We start from the raw sequence: 18,550 nt of genomic DNA, 5'->3' as shown, positions 1-18,550 counted from the left end.
GTTTCCAGGGACTAAACCACTACCCAAAGACTATATATGAACTGACCCAGGGCTCCAACTTCATATGTAGCAGAGAATAGCCTTGATGGGTACCAGTGGGAGGTAATGTGCTTGGTCCTGCCAAGTTGAACCCCAGTGCAGGAGAATGTCACAGGAGTGGTAAGGGGGTATTTGGGATGGAACACCCATATCTGGGAGGAGGAGAGGATAGGGGTAATAATAGACAGAAAACCAGGAAAAGGAATAACATTTGAAATGTAAAGAAAGAAGTATATCCAGTAAAAAATAAAATAAATAAATATGATAATGGTTTTATTATTAAAAAAGACAGTATGTCTTAATTGGTATGCAAAAATCTAAAAGTGGTGGTCTACACATATTGATAATATATTTAAGTAATAACAATAATATATTTATAGCAGGAACCTTTCCTCAAATGCAATTTATTCATCGTGGCCTAAAAAAGCACATCCTCCATAGTATTACAGTCTATGGTGAAATCATCTAAGGACAATAACCTTCTAGATTTTACCTTCTCCTAGATGGTTCCTGGCAACTTCCAAAACCAATTAACTTAATTAAAACACCTCAAGACATTTCCATAGGCCAACTCACTGTAAGCAATACTTTACTGAATCCTTTTCTTGGGTGATTTTAGGTTATATCAAGTTGACAGTTAGATTTAGCAATTATACCTCGCATGTTATAGAAAGTATGTTCATGTTTTAGACTTGTCAGTGCTGTGAAGAATGAATAGAAGTAATGCTACCAATTATTATTAATTAAAAATATTTACTGAGAACAAGTCATTAAACAGCTGGAAATCTTGCTCATTTGGTAAAAACAATTTGCTTGTAAGCACGAGAAACTCTGTTTGATTCAGAGTACCCAGATAAAATGAAAGACATGGAGATGTGTGTTTTGCAGGCACAGTGATGCAGAAGTGGAGGAGTAGATCTATGGCAGTAAGCATGTTCCTAGCAGGACTGTATTAGTGAGCTCCAGGTTCAGTATAGGATAAAGTGTGACAGAAGAAAATAACCTGGTACCCTGCTCTGTGCCTCACCTGCATCTACACACATTTACACAAAATGAAAGTGTAAAGGAAAGATAAGTGTCATTACATAACCACTAGGAGGTCAGTTCTCTAAGACAGCATAGCACTTGCTATGAAATATGCACTCGGTGGTAGAACAGCTACATAAAGGGAACTGTTAATGGGCATGAAGGCACAGTAACTAACAGGATGAACTCTCATCAAGAGGAAGAGTATGATGTCATACAAGAAAACAAGATCTCATGACCACAGAAACCGGTTTAAAATAACCTCACAAAATATTGAGGTAGCATCAGATATATAACTTTCAGTCTTGTATTGCACCCAGCGCATAGACCACCCTGTCCACTGGTCATAAATCCTTCCAATAATCCATGGTTAGCACAAAAAATATGAGGCAGGAAGATGCAAACTTTGGTTGATAAATGGGTAACAAAATACCTAAAAATGCATATCCTCCTAGGATGAATCACCTTAGCACTGACTGATATAATCATTGCTCAATACTCAGATTTTCAGGAAAATATGCAGGAAATGGTCCTATGGAGTGGAAACATAATTGAAAATATATATATTGTAAGTCAAAACCCCATCAGTGGAATATTGGAAGGTTGGAGATATAGATAAGCCTCTGTTGGGAAATAGAACTTTTAGTAGGAAAAACACTTCCACTTTTGATGGAAGAAAGTAATGTGAGGCAACTGATAAGAAGTTTTCAGTCTAAAAAAGCACAAACCATGATATCATTATATATTTAAGTCCCTATTCAGTAAACTATACTTCATAAATCTAAGAGAAGCAGTGCAACTGGGATGGAAAAAATCATGCCAGCTAATGATCATATGCAACTGATATTTCTAGACATAGAAACCTAAAATGCCTGAGGGAACAAACAGAAAAAAGATGTAATAACTCCATGAATAACTCATCCTGAAGAAAAAAGAAAGTAAGTAACAAAGCCAACTCATGATGAAAGTAGTACTCTGCAAAGTGCAAAAACAAGAAGCTACGAACAGTAAGGTATGAAGTGTCCAGGGATATTCAATGGACGACAGGGAAATAACATTTGATTTATTAATCTTATGACGAACTGAAACAAAATCTAATTCAAATAGACTCATTCAATCTAGTATTTTTGTACATGTAAGGCTTTATGACACCAATTTTAAGGAAGAAGATATTAAGTTTAAGAAAATTGATTTTATCATAATTTTAATTTTTAATTTTATAAAATTTCTGTTTGCTCACTTTGGTCCCTTGTAAGTAATCTTATATAATCAAAGAAGATTTCTAGAAAAAAAGGTATTTTGAAAAACTGTATAATCAATGAATACAATTTCTGAGAAAATGGTTTTATGCATAAATGAAGCTTGAAAGAGACAAAAGTTGTCAGAGTAAGAAAAGTCATTCCAAGATGTGCTTCCTCTCATATCTCAAGAAGCACATGACATCCATCCTATATCTAATCCTTCTGACCCTTTACCACTCTTGCTTCCACCCTTTCCAGCCAGGCCTTACTACTCTCAGATTAGGCTTGTCCCTGGCAAAATTCTTAGTGAATGTAGTAAGTGTGTTAAAAAAATTATACTGGGAAACAAAACGGAATACAAAACATCTGTAAGAAAAATAATGTGTACAGACAAGGGTGGATGTTGGGGAACAGGAGACAGTCTGACTAGTTTAGCTAGATAAAAGTTCTCAGACCGATTAGCAAAATTTTAATCTATTACTGAAAAAAAAAGACTATTGTTTGTTTTCATTTTGTTTTGCTTTTTGAAAATTTTACCCAATAATTTTTTTACCTAACTTATCCACAATTTATGTTTTAATCTACCTAAACAATGTTTGTCTCTCCCTATCCATCCAATTCATTTTGTGCTGTTCATATGGTTTTAGATATGTGGCAGTCCACATAGTTGAATCAACCCAATAGTGGAAGTACTCTTGAGAAAAAAATGATGCTCATCTCCTAGCCTGTATCAATTAATAGTAGTGCCTTGGGTGACATTTTATGTCCACCTCCCCTCTGCATCTTTAGATTGATCTACCTTGAGCTTACATGATGCTTATGAGCAATCCAGACAATCCAGATTTTTAGAAAATGAAAAGCAATTACTGAAGTGGGCAAATTTCTAACCATTATTTAGGATATTTTAATGTCTTAAGTAAAAAATAATTATGAAATCAGTTAGCTACCTAGTAAGAAAAGGTACATATAGACTTTTCCTTCAAACATGCATACAGTTGTTAAATTCCAACATGAATGCTACTTGACACTCTTAGCTATTGGGGAAATATGTTACGAAATCCCAACAATATGCCGCCACTTTCAACAAAATGATTACAGCCTTACTTATAACTTGCTGAAGGAATACAGTATACATTTCTCTGTGGACCAGTTTTGCATATTCTCAGAAGCTCAGTCAGCTATATCTTTGCAACCAGCAAAGGTGCTTTGTGTCTGTCTTGGATAAGTGGATAATTGTATTCTCCTGAGTCCAGCAAGTGAATGTTTGTGACACTTTTATTCTGAGTAACTCCAAACTAGAGATTTTTCAGTGCATTACTGAAAATCAATCAATCAATCTTTTATATTATTTTATCATAGACCACTATTCAGGAACATAAACACTTGTCTTACTGATATGCATCACCCAGGTATATTTGAAATTAAAGAAGTCAATATCAAAATGGTACATGTGTGCTACCACAATACCAATTTTTTTAAGTGCTGATATACGAAGATGTATGAAACAATGTCATTATTAACTGGGTTGCTGAGGAAGTTGTGTAAAAGGCAATTCAGGAGTGGCCCTGGCCACAAAATGGGCCTTTCAGGCAGCTGAAAATGTTACAAACATTAGCTAAACTGTTGTACAATTTATGTGTGTGTACTGTAATTGGAAGTTAGGTTCCTCAAGACAAATTCCAGTGAAGTATCATGTCAGGGTATATACAGAGGATTGATTTTTAGACTTATTATAGTTACACATGGCTTTTTTAAAAATTCATTAAGAAGGAAAAATGTATAGTGGAGCATGGTATTTTAGGAAGGTAATTCCCAAATCATGGGGATAATCCTGACTGTTTAGAAAAAGTGGCGAGAATATGGTTAGAGTAAGGCTAGCAAGAGCTACATAAAAGAGCTATGCCCAAACTGGTGGTTGTAGAGGAGAGAAAGTGGAGAGGAGAGAGGAAGGAAAGGACATAAGAGAGGGAGCAAGATGGAAGAAATTAAAGAAGGGAAGGGATGAACTAAGACTCTAGAAATGGAGAGTGGAAGACAGAATGAAACAGAGGATTGAAACTTTGAAAGAGTGCCACTGGGAGAGAGCAGGGAATGGGTAATTGAGAAGTACAGTGACAAAAATTCATTACAGAAATGTGTGAGACTCTCAAACAATGTATTGAATATAGATTATCACTAATACTAATCAAAGATCAGGAAGAAGGTGAGGTGACTAGAAAAGAGTTTTAAGAGTTTTACTAATTGATTCTGTTGTTTATATTTCATTATTTTGACCAATTCACAAACCAGAGGAAAGAAGATACTAGAGGTTCAGGTCAAGCTGATATGCAGTTGATCTTTACAAAATAAAAATAGATTTATAGCTGCTAGCACCTGCAGAGTTATTGCATTTCATTTTAATCATCCTTGATTCAATTAAATCATGAGATACCAGCTTTTAAAATTCCAAAGAAGAGGCTTTCCTTGGTCACATTAGTCCTGAGACTTTACTCAGCTCCTGCAACTTAATGATGAATCAAAACTCCATCCCTATGCCCATGAGAAAACAGCAAAAAAAAATCTTTATAATAGAGTTTGAAATAAAATGTTTAGCCTATGTGAACTTTTGGGCACAAAAGCATTAAAACATTGTTATGTATCACCTTCTACTTCTAAATATTTCCATTCTGCATTTTTTCTTATTTTTGACTGCATTTTTGTGTTGATGGTACTACTATAATGATGGAAGAGGTTAATTCAAGTATGTGCATCTGAATCTATTTCATAATATCATGGTAACAATGGACTATAAATTCCGTTGACAGTCCCCTCTTAATCACAATTACAAGTACTATCCAGAAACAATCACTGTTGGGCACCATATAATTTTATGAATTTCATAACTTAGAAAAACATATTAAAGAAAAAAATCTCTCATGCAATGTGGAGGGATTTTCTTGCCTATTCACATTGAATATGACAAACAAAGGCTTTGAAGACAGAAACATTACTCATGTACCACCCAATAAGATAAAGCCCTAAAATGTCTGATTGCAGGAAATTGATATTTCCCTTCAGCCTTTTTTCAAGGTTTAAATGATTTGTGGTGGTGGATTACTTTACACATGTTGCTTATTTTCCTACTGAGCAAATCATGACTACACAGTGACATAAAACATAAATTCTAATGAAGCAATTAATAATGAGCACAAATATTTTGAGTAACGTTATGTCTTCTGTAGTAAGCAGAGACTGTACCTAAACTAAGGGAAATTTGAAGGCTACAGAGAGAACACAGTGGTTAAGAGCACTTCTTGTGCAAGCACTATGAATTAAGATCCATGCAATGAAAATAGTTATGTGTACCACTTCTGTTGATGGCAGAGACATCTACCAATGACCACTAGACTGTCTCCGTGTTTAGTGAAAGTAATTACTTCAATGGCATACTGTGAAGAGTAAAATCAGAATATATGCATTCTCCCCTGGCTTCTCCACACATGTGAAGGAATGAGAACATATACCTGCACATGTGTTTGGACATAAATCACACTCATGCATATAAAACAGTGATAGTATATAGGCTTTATAAGTAACATAAAATATTATTTTCAATATATATTAGATTACATTTTAATGTGCATGTGTGTGTGTGTGTGTGTGTGTGTGTGTGATACAGATATATCACAATGCAAATGAAGAAGTTTGAGGACAATTTCAAGAGTGTTTTGTATCCTTCTACCGTGTGAGTCTAAGGATAGGACTCAGGTCAGTGCACTTTGCAACAAGTGTCTTCATGTGATCTGCTGTTTCACTGGCTGATAATATCATTTTTAAATGATTATGTAAGTGCAGGATGTTGCAGAATAGTACTATATTACATTGGCTGCTCAGCATTTGCCCAAATGATATATACACATTTAATATATAATGTGTACATGTAAATATTTGTGTCTGTGCATATGATATATACTGTCAAACAAATATTCATAATGATGTATAAAACATACTGAAAAGGCTCCAAAACAGTATTGAACACATTGACTGAGAGCAGAAACCCCACCAGTCATAGAAATAACAACATATTATAGGCTGGGCCCTGAGCAGTGTAGCAGCAGAGAAGACCCTGATATACTAAAGTAATAACTGTACTCAGGCCTATCTTGATGAAATAATGAGATTAATTATGATTAATCCCAGATGTATGTGTGAGAGGTTAATTACAGGAGAATGGGGAGGGAGTTTTAACAGGATAATAAAGAACTCAGAGGCAACTCTAATGCTTCAAAATTCACCCCAATAGCAGATGGCATGCATGAAAGCTGAACATATAGTCTTTATCCATAACCTCAAAGCAACCAGATAATTGATAACTGGAACCTCATCAAATTGAAAAGATTCATTAGATCAAAACAGCAACTTTCATACTAAGAAAAGAACTTCTTATCCCGATATCAAGACAGAAGATTAATATCTAAAATATATAAGGAACTCAAAAACTTAGTCTCTAACAAACCAAATTAACCAATTTTTAAAATGGGAGAACTGAATAAGAGAAATCTCAATTGACCCCCCCAAAAAAATTAAAGAAATGTTTAACATCCGTAATCATCAAGATAATAAAATCAAAATGACTCTAATATTCTATCTTACACACATCAGAATGGCTAAGATCATGGGACAGCACATGTTTGCAAGAATTTGAACAAAGGGGAATACTTCTTCATTTCTGGGGCGGGAGGCTGAAAACTTTAACAACTACTCTGGAAACAGAAAAATAGAAATAATTCTACCTGAGCAGCTTGCTATACTTAATCCACTACCCCACAAAGACACTTGTACAACTATATTCATACCAACTTTATTAATACTAGTTAAAACCTGGAAACATCCAGGATGACCCTCATCGCAACCTGAAGTCCCTCATCCAGGGAAAGAATATAAAAATGTTATTCATTTATACAAAAAAAATATCTATTAAGAACAAGGACATCACAAATTTGGAAGGCAGGTGTATGGAACTAGAAAATATCATCCGAGTGAGGTAATCCAGACCCAAAAAGACGTGGATGGTATGTACTCACCGATATGTAGATATTAGACACATAGAACAGGATATCCATAATATACCTACAGACACAAAGAAAGGAAGGGCCAATTAAGAATGTTGAATCATATTTGGAAGGAAATGCAAAATAATTTTAGGAGGAAGAGTGGGGTAAAAAAGTGTGTCAGAGAGGAGGGAGGGAGGAGAATGGGGGACAGAAATGGGGAGACATAGGAAACTCATTAAAGGGATAATCATACAAACCCACCAAATAAACATTAGGTCCAAAATTTTCCATGTTGAAAAGAAATGTAGGAAAAAAGATAGAGCAGAGACTGAAAGAATAATCGATGAATAACCAGCCCAAATTCAAACACATCCCACTGGAAAGCACCAGTCCCCGACAATAATATGTTTTTATACTTGCAGACAGAAGCCTAGCATAAATATCCCCTGGGAAGATATCTCCAGCATCTGACTATAAAAGTTGTAGATATCAACAGTCAAACATTGGACAGAAGTTGGAGGTGCCTATGAAAGAATTGAGGGAAGGATTAGTGAAACTGAAGGGGATGAGAACTCCACAGGATGACTAAGTTATCTAACCAGGACCTCTAGGAGATCTCAGAAACTGAGCCCCCAACCATGCGCTGTAATGAGGTCCCTGGATTTTATGCAGCAAATGTGCAGCTCCTTAACATTATGGGTCTCTAACAACTAAAGAGAAGGCTCTCCATGAAGCTGTAGCCTGACTGTGGGGTCAGTTCCCCAAGAGCTGTCTGGTTTGGCATCAGAGGGAGAGGATGCCCTTAATCTAGGAAAGACCTGATATGCTAGTGTGGGGGTATATGCAGAGGTCCCCATCATCTCAGGAAAGAAGGCAGACACCCCCCCAACACACACAAACACAACACACACCACACACACACACGCACACACACACACACACACACACACACACACACACACACACACACAGGTTCTAAATTCTCCCCAATGGGAGATTATTACTGCTTCCAAAACCCAGGGCATGGTCCTGATATATCTGAAGTTTCAGCTTCTTAGATCTTCTCACAAGACACTTTTATTGATGAAAAGTACATTATAACATTTTTCTTGGTCTATCCATTACTCATTCTGTCATTTTGTTAAACATATATTTTAGTATTTGTCCAAAATGTCACTGTTTGTTAGAGACTCTATCTTCAAAATTTTTTAGATTATCTTGGAGCTGTGGTTAAAGTTCAGTTAATAAGTTGTTTTATGTACATGCATGAGGTCATGTATTCAATAGCAGAGTTCACATAGAAAGCTAAAAATACTTTCACTTCCCTGCAATCCCAAAGACAGAGAGATTCTTGAACCTTGATTGCTATCCAGAATTTTGGAGGCTCAGAACAACCCATGACTTCCGTAGAGGCCATGATGAAAAGAAAAGAGGAATATTGGTTCTTAGTTTTTGTCTAGTAAAATACTTCATCAGACTGAAATTGCAACCAAGGCTCAGAATGATTGAGGTTACAGCTTCTGGGGACCTGACTCTTCTTAGAAGTGAGTTTATCAGGCCCAAGTCAGCTCATCAGTGTATGAAGTACCTTGTGCACTCTTGACCAACAATGTCTGACATAGCTCTCTACTGACCTTGCCTCCAATAGTATATTGCTGTACTTCAAAATCAACATTTTTTGTCCTAAGATAAAGCTTGCATAAGACCTCCTGAACAAGACTTTCTTATTGTCACTATATACTTTATAATTTTATTTTCTAGTCATCTTACATGACCCCATCACTGAATAACAACTTGTTGGTTCATATCTTAGCCTAGAATATTGTTTTATTCAATTATAGACCTTGTCTCAAAATCAAAATTTATGTACCTGAGAATTAAATCCTGGGATTAACTCTGGCTTCTACATGCACACATACGAACCCATAAACATTCATACACACACACACACACACACACACACACACACACACACACACACACACTTGTAAATCTAGTCAATGTCTGTCTTTCAAATTTAGAAGGCTTCCCAAGTTACATGTGGCTCTTAAGTCACCAAAGCTAGACTATGCTTCTCAAAGATTTACTAATGTTTATAAATCCCACTTCAGGCTTTTTTCCTGCTCAAATATTTTTATTATGATATTATTTATACAAGTAAAACTTGCAAAACACTAAAGTTCCCATAGTTGATAAATGGTTTTGTATGATGCATTTTGCTTCAATTTGATGTACATTACAGGATTAAAAATATGGGTCAAATTATTATAATACTATATTTAAAGCAACATGTATAATATACTTATAAAAGGAAAATTTCATAATTTAATGTTTAAAATCATGAAAATATTCTTAAAGAGAAAGCATATAACAACAAATATACATTTAAACATGAAAGCAATGTAGGATGATAATGTCTACATATATCTTTACCCTTTCCTTTCTACTTTCCTTTTCTTATTTTAATTCACTTTAGTTAATTTTTTATTAAATATATTTCTTTACTTACATTTCAAATATAATTCCCTTTCCCAGTTGCCTGTCCAAAAGTCCCCATTCCCTCCCTCTCCCCCATAGGAATGTTTAACCCATCCACTCCAAATCATGCCCCTCCCTACCCCACCCCCCGAAATTCCCTTGCACTGTGGGTCTAACCTTGGCAGGACCAAGGACTTCCCCTTCCACTGGTGCCCCAACAAGCCTATTCTCTGCTACATGTGCAGTTGGAGCCCTGAGTCACCCCATGTATAGTCTTTCGGTAGTGGTTTAGTCTCTGGAAGTTCTGGTTGGTTGGCATTGTAATTCTTATGGGGTTGCAAGCTCTTTCCACTCTTTCAATCCTTCCTCTAATTCCCCCCAAGGGGGTTCTGTTCTCTGTATAGTGGTTTGCTGCTAGCATTGACCACAGTATTGGAAATGCTCTGAATATGTCTCTCAGGAGAAATCTATGTCCAGTCCCTTTCAGCAATCATTTTTTAGCTTCATTAATCTTATCTAGATTATATATATATATATATATATATATATATATATATATATATATATATATATATATATATATATATATATATATACAGGCCACATGTGGGACATGCTCAGAATGACCATTCCTTGTATCACTGCTCTAAACTAACTTTGCTTCCATATTCTCTCCTATGGATATTTCTTCCCCTTTTAAGAAGGAGTGGGGATCCACATTTTGGTCATCATTTTTCTTGAGCTTCCTGTCATCTGTGGATTGCATCTTGGGTAATTCAAGCTTTTGGGCTAGTATTCACTTATCAATGAGTGCATACCATGTGTGTTTTTCTGTGATTGGGTTACCTCACACTGGATCATATTTTCTAGTTCATTCAATTTGCCTATGAATTTAGAAGTCATTGTTTTTGATAGATGAATAGTACCTCCATTGTGTCTATGTACCACATTTTTTGAATCCATTCCTCTGTTGAATGTCGTCTGGGTTCTTTCCAGCTTCTGGCTATTATAGAGCTGCTTTGAATAGAGTGGAACAAGTGTAAAATGTTGGAGCCTCTTTTGGGTATATTCCCTGGAGCGGTATATCTGGGACCTCACGTAGTGGAATGTCCATTTTTCTGAGGAACCTCAAGACTGATTCCCAGAGTGGATGGACCAGTTTGCAGTACCACCAACACTGGAGGAGTGTTCCTCTTTCTCCATATCCTTGCCAGCATCTGCTGTCATCTGAGGGGTTTTTTTTTGTTTGTTTGTTTATCATTTGTTTGTTTGTTTTATCTTAGCCATTCTGTTTGAGGTGGAATCCCAGGGTTGTTCTGATTTGCAATTCCCTGATGACTAAGGATGTTGAACATTTCTTTAGGTACGTCTCAGCCATGTGATATTCCTCAGCTGGGAATTCGTTGTTTAGCTCTGTACACCTTTTTTAAATAGGGTTATTTTGGCTCTCTAGAGTCTGACTTCGTGAGTTCCTTGTATATTTTGTATATTAGCCCACTATCAGATGTAGGATTGGTAAAGATCATTTTCTAATCTGTTGGTTTCCATTTTGTCCTAATTACAGTGGGCTTTGCCTTACAGAAACTTTTCAGTTTTATGAGGGCCCATTTGTCTATTCTTGATCTTAGAGCATAAGCCATACGTGTTTTGTCCAGGAAGTTTTCCCCACTGCCCAGGTGTTTGAGACTCTTCCCCACTTTCTCTTCTATTAGTTTGAATGTATCTGGTTAGATGTGGAGTTCTTTGATCCTCTTGAACTTAAACTTTCTACATGGTGATAAGAATGGATCAATTTGTATTCTTCTACATGCTGACCTCCTGTTGAACCAGCATCACTTGTTGAAAATACTATCTTTTTTCCATTGGATGGTTTTAGCACCTTTGTCAAAGATCAAGGGACCATAGGTATATGGGTTCACTTCTGGGTATTCAGTTCTGTTCCATTGATCTATCTGCCTATCTCTGTACCAATACCTTACAGTTTTTTTCACTAGTGCTCTGTAATACTGCTTGAAGTGAGGGGTGGTGATTACCCCAGAAGTTCTTTTATTGTTGAATCTAGTTTTTGATATCCTGGGCTTTTTGTTATTCTGAATTTATTTGCAAATTGAGTTTTCTTTCTCTATAAAGAATTGAGCAGAAATATTGATGTGGATTTCATTGAATCTGTAGATTGCTTTTGGAAAAATGGTCATCTTTTCTATACTAATGCAGCCAATTCATGAACATGGAAGATCTTTCCATCTTCTGAGATCTTCCTCAATTTCTTTCTTCAGAGACTTGAAGTTCTTTTCAGACAGATCTTTTACTTGCTTGGTTAAAGTCACAATAATATATTTTCTATTATTTTGGACTATTGTGAAGGGTATCATTTCCCCAATTCCTTTTTCATCCTGTTGATCCTTTGCGGAGAGGAAGGTTACCGATTTGTTTGAGTTAATTTTATGCCCCAAAACTTTGCTCATGTTTTTAACAGGTTTAGTAGTTCTCTGGTGTAACTTTTGGAGACACTTAAGTATACTATCATATTGTCTGCAATTGGTGATATTTTGACTCCTTCCCTTACAATTTGTATCTCTTTGACCTCCTTCTGTTGTCTGATTGTTCTGGCTAGGACTTCTAATTGTATATTGAATAAGTAGGGAGACAGTGGGCAACCTTGTCAAGTCCCTGATTTAATGGGATTGCTTCTAGTTACTTCCCATTTCGTTTGATGCTAGCTACCTGTTTACTGTATATTGCTTTTACTATGCTTACTAGGCCTTGAATTCCTCATCTATCCAGGACTTTCATCATGAAGAGGTATTAAAGTTTGTCAAATATTTTCTCAGCATTTAATGAAATGATCATGTGTTTCTTAGAGTTTATTTATATAGTGGATTACATTAATGGATTTCCATATATTAAACCATGCCTGCATCCTTGGGATGAAGCCTATTTGATCATGATGTATGATCATTCTGATGTGTTTTGGATTTGGTTTGAAAGAATATTATTGAGTGTTTTTGTGTCAATATTCATAAGGGAGATTGGTCTGAAGTTTTCTTTGTTGGGTCTTTGTGTGGATTTGGTATAAGAGTAATTGTGGCTTAATAAAAGGAATTTGATAGTATTCTGTTGGTTTCTATTTGTGGAATAATTTGGATAGTATCAGACTCTTCTATGAAGGTCTGATGGAATTCTGCACTAAAAACATCTGATTCTCTGTTCTTTTTTTTAGGAAATTTTAATACATTTCTATTTCTTTATGAGTTATGGAATCGTTTAGATGGTTTATTTATTTCTGATTTAACTTTGGTACTTGGTATCTGTCTAGAAAATTGTCCATTTTCTCCAGATTTTTACATTTTGTTGAATATTTGTAGTAGGATCTGATGATTTTTTTAATTTCTTCAGATTCTGTATTTATGTCTCCCTTTTCATTTCTGATTTTGTTAATTTGGATACTCTCTGTGACCTCTCGTTAGTCTGCCTAAGGGAATATTTATCTTGTTGATTTTTCTCAAAGAATCAGCACCTGATTTTGTTGATTTTTTGTATAGTCCTTTTCATTTCAATTTGGATGATTTCTGCCCTGAATTTGATTAATTCCTGCCTTGTATTCCTCTTTGGTTTATTTATTTCTTTTTGTTCTAGAGATTTAGTGTGTGCTGTCAAGCTGCTGACATATGCTCTCTCCTGTTTCATTTTGCAGGCACTCAGATCTATGAGTTTTTCTCTTAGCACAGTTTTCATTATGTCCCATTTGGTTATGTTGTTTCTTCATTCATTAAATTCTAAGAGGTCTTTAATTTCTTTCTTTATTTCTTCCTTGACCATGTTGTCATTGAATAGAGTGTTCTTCATCTTCCATAAATATGTGGGCTTTCCATTGTTTTTTTTTTACTATTAAAGACTAGTCTTAGTCTGTGGTGATCCAATAGGATTCATGGGATTATTTCTATCTTCATGTATCTGTTAAGGCCTGTTTTGTGACTGATTATACGGTCAGTTTTTAAGAAGGCACCATGATGTGCTGAGAAGAAGGTATATCCTTTTGTTTTAGGAAGGAATGATCTATAAATATCTGTTCAATTCATTTGATTCATAACTTCTGTTAGTTTCTCTAAGTCTCTGGTTAATTTCTGTTTCCATGATCTCTCCTTTGATGAGAGGGTGTATTGAAATCTCCTACTATTATTGTGTGAGGTATAGTGTATGCTTTAGCTTTAGTAAGGTTTCTTTTCTGAATGTAGGTGCTCTTGCATTTGGAGCGTACATATATAGGATTGAGAGTTCATCTTGGTGGATTTTTTCCTTTCATGAATACGAAATGTCCTTTCTTATCTTCTTTAATGATTTTTGGTTGAAAGTCAATTTTATTCAGTATCAGAATGGCAAGTCCAGCTTGTTTCTTCTGTGCATTTTTGAATTTGCTTGAAAAGTTTTTTTTTTCCCCCAGCCATATACTCTGAGGTAGTTTCTGTCTTCGTCCCTGAGTGTGCTTCCTGCATGCAGCAAAATGCTGGGTCCTCTTTACATATCCATTCTGTTAGTCTGTGTCTTTTTATTGGGGAATTGAGTCCATTCATGTTGAGAGACATTAAGGAATAGTGATTGTCACTTCCTGTTATCTTCGTTGTTAGAGGTGGAATCATGTTTGTGTATCTCTCTTTTAGTTTCCTTTCAAGGAAATTATATTCTTTCTTTCTGTGTGGTGTAGTTTCTCTCCTTGTGTTGGAGATTTCCATTTATTATTCTTTGTAGGGATGGATTTGTTAAAAGATATTGTGTAGTTTTGGTTTTGTCCTGGAATATCTTGGTTTCTCCATCTATGTTAATTGAAAGTTTTGCTGGATATAGTAACTTGGGCTGGCATTTGTGTTCTCTTAGAGTCTGTATGACATCTGACCAAGATCTTCTGGCTTTTATATTCTCTAGTGAGTAGCCTGGTATAATTCTTACAGGTTTACCTTTATATGTCACTTGACCTTTTTCCCTTACTGCTTTTAATATTCTTTCTTTGTTTTGTGCATTTGGTGTTTTGAATATTATTTCATGGGAGAAATTTCTCTCTTGGTCCAATCTACTTGAAGTTCTGTAGGCTTCTTGTATGTTTATGGGCATCACTTTCTTTAGGTTAGGGGAATTTTCTTCCATAACTTTGTTGAAAATACTTACTGGCCCTTTAAGTTGGGAGTCTTCACTCTCTTCTATACCTATTATCCTTAGGTTTGATCTCATTGTGTCCTGGATTTCCTGGATGTTTTGTGCTCAGGGAATTTTGCGTTTTACATTATCTTTGAAGTTTGTGTCAGTGTTTTCTCTGGTATCTTCTGCCTCTGAGATTCTTTCTTCTATCTCTTGCATTCTTTTCGTGGTGCTAACATGTATTACTCTTAATCTCTCCCCTAGGTTTTCTAGCTCAAGGATTGTCTCCTTTAGTATTTTCTTTATTGTTTCTATTTCTATTTTTCTATCCTGGATGGTTGTGTTCAATTCTTGTACCTGTTTGGTTTTGTTTTCCTGTAATTCTTTCAGGGATTTTTGTGTTTCCCATTTAAGGGCTTCTACTTATTTACTTGTATTGTCCTGCATTTCTTTAAAGGAGTTGTTTATATTCTTTGAGTCCTCCATCAATCTCATAATGTGATTTAAATCTAAACGTTGCTTTTCTGGTATGTTTGGATATCCAGTATTTTCTTTGGTGGGAGTACTGGGCTCTGAGATGCCAACTAGTCTTGGTTTCTGTTGATTACGTTCTGTGCTTGCCTATAGCCATTGGGTTGTCTCTGATGTTTGTTTGTTTTGCTATTTCTGACTTGACCCTCCTGTATGCTTCTATGTCAGCACTCCTGTATGCTTTTGTGTCAGCACTCCTGTAGAACAGTTTTCCTGTTTCCTTTCAGCCTTTTCTAAGAACAGGTACTCTGATTTCAGGTGTGTAGTTGCTCCTGTTGACTGTCTATCAGTTCTAGTCATGGGCAGTAATCAGAAAGATCCTGCCCCTGATTGCTCTTAGGTCCTTGCACCCAGGAGGCCAGTTGGCACAAGGTGATTCCCTCTTGGGTCTTTAATATGGGCAGAGTGTAGTGTCCTCTGACTTCTCAGGAGTGTCCTCATTTCGGAGTGTCAAACTCTCTCCTCCCACAGTATTTGGGTGCAAGGAGCTGTTTGGCTGGTTCAGGTTAATCCTGGGCGAAGACCAGACCTGCAGGAACTGTTGGCTGACTTTGCCTATATTCCTGTGTCAAGAGGCACTGTGCAGTTTCCCCTTCAACCAGGGATGTGTGCAGAGGTGTGCAGAAGTGGCAATCCGTTCTGTGGTCTCAGGATGTCTGCACTGCAGGGTGTTCAGCTCTCTTCCCAACAGGATTTGAGTGCAGGGAACTGTGGGATGGTGTCAGTTCACTTCTGGGTAGCACTTTATTTTTTTAAAACTATACTCTTTATTAATTTTTCTGCACTTTGAAATCTTATAATTATAAAATTATTATATAATTTTTTTAAAAAGTCATTTCAAAAAAAGTAGACAACCTGAAGGGAATGTTGTCAGGATGGTCCTTACACTTTGGTGAATAGTTGAGTGTATCTTTACTAACACTTTTTTTTTTGGTTCTTTTTTTCAGAGCTGGGGACCGAACCCAGGGCCTTGCGCTTCCTAGGTAAGTGCTCTACCACTGAGCTAAATCCCCAGCCCCTAACATATTTTTTTTAACTTGTAAATTGTACCTGATTCCTAAGCAGAATGGCTGTGTTTTACAATAGGACTTTTGTTAAAACACTATTAATTTTTTGTTGTATCCACATAAAATAAATTTAAAATAAATAATAAACTGCAACACTATCACAGCATTGAATATTTTGTAACTTAATTCCTTCAAGAAATAAAAATGAGCAATTTTTAATTTTACCAACTCTCTTTAGTATCTTCTTTAATAGTATATTGTGCATTTTCTAATTGTGCTGGCAGCTTATTATATTTAATAATTTTTTGAGTGAACAATCTTATTTCTTTGACTTGGGGATCCACTAAGAAAGATGTCTGAACTTCTGCTTGAGAGGAAGAACAATAATCAAATGCTGCAGTAGTCAGAACATCCATCAACTGTAAAGATCTCAATAACCTTTACATCCTTGATGCAAACAATTAAGAAGCTTATTTTTTAAGCATATATGTTCCTTGAGTAAAATTAGTGTCACAACTGAAACGTAAGTTGAAAACAACCTTATAGTAATAACATGTTCTATATTTTAGGAAATATTAATATATTCATCTCCATGGAAGGACCTAGCTATTTATATATAATATATAGTAGTGGCGTGTGTGTGTGTGTGTGTTTGTGTGTGTGTGTGTGTGTGTGTGTGTGTGCGTGTGTGTGTGTGTATATGTCTATGCCTGTGTTTGCAGGTTCCCACAGAAGCCAAGAGAGTTTTTCAAATCATCTGAAACTATAGGTGAATATGAGAATATGAGATATGAGGTGCAAAACAGGAATGCTGGAATCGAATCTATGTTCTATAGAAGAAAAGTATACTGACTTCATTTCTAAGGAAATATATATATATATATATATATATATATATATAGAGAGAGAGAGAGAGAGAGAGAGAGAGAGAGAGGGAGAGAGTGTTAGGGAAAAGGAGATGGACAGAGAGATACAGAAAGACTGAGAAACTAAACAAGAAAATATATTTATATTACACACGTACACAAATATATATATATATATATATATATATATATATATATATATTGTCGCTATTGTAAAGGAAAAGACCATTAGAAGAATATTTGAAGTAAGAAGAATGAAAGGGATGGCCCAAAGGTTCTAGATTTAGAACTAGTGGTCTGATGATATAGGGGATTAACATCCTTTTGGGTAACCCTAAAGGTAGAGAAGAAGTCCATAGACTTTCTGTTGCACACAGAGACACAGCATTCCTTTTTGGAGCAACCACTGAGGCCATTGTCAAGTTGAGGATCATGGGTGCAAAAGGAAACCAGCACTAAGCCATTTCCATGGATCCAAAGGAAAGTGATCATGAAAGTGAATTGGGTATATTGAGACTCCTGACCTTCACAGCAGAAGTCTCCAAGGACTGGGCAGAAAAATTACAATGGGACTCATCTGATATTGGGGGCCCCAGTTCTAGTTTAATTGAAAGCTGCACCTACCCCAGCCCAAATCAGTCAATATCCAATGCCCAGAGAAGCCAGAACAGGGATTACCCATAACATTAATCCACTCATTGAAGCAGGGATTCTGATTCCTTGCTAATCAGCATGGAATGTTCGCTCACCTCCTTCCAGTGAAGATGCTCCATTCTAATGATTATCACCCTGGGCAGGATTTAAGAGAGGTAAATATGCAGTGGAAAACATCCTTCATAGAGTTCCATGCCATACTCCCTGCTGAGTAGTCTCCCTCCAGAGCACACAGTGCTTAACCTGAAGGATGCATTCTTCAGCCTGCCCCTGGCACATAAAAGCCAGCCTCTATTTGCCTTTTGGATGACAAGACTTGAAGAGAGACTTAAAGGGAAAACTGAATTTATCACATCTTTCTTGAGTACTCAAAACTCATCCATCATCTTTGACAATGCATTACATGAGAACTTGGATGAGTACTTGTAGGACCATGCTAAATAATTGCTCCAGTATGTATTTTCGAGTCTCTGACTTGGATACATGGCAGGAGGCCACAGAAGACATGCTACAGTAGTTGATTCAACTTGGCTACTGAATGTCTG

This window comes from Rattus norvegicus, chromosome 13 (assembly GCF_021556685.1).
Source record: "Rattus norvegicus strain SHRSP/BbbUtx chromosome 13, alternate assembly SHRSP_T2T, whole genome shotgun sequence".
NCBI classification, from domain to species: Eukaryota; Metazoa; Chordata; class Mammalia; order Rodentia; family Muridae; genus Rattus; species Rattus norvegicus.
This window is presented reverse-complemented; position numbering follows the sequence as displayed.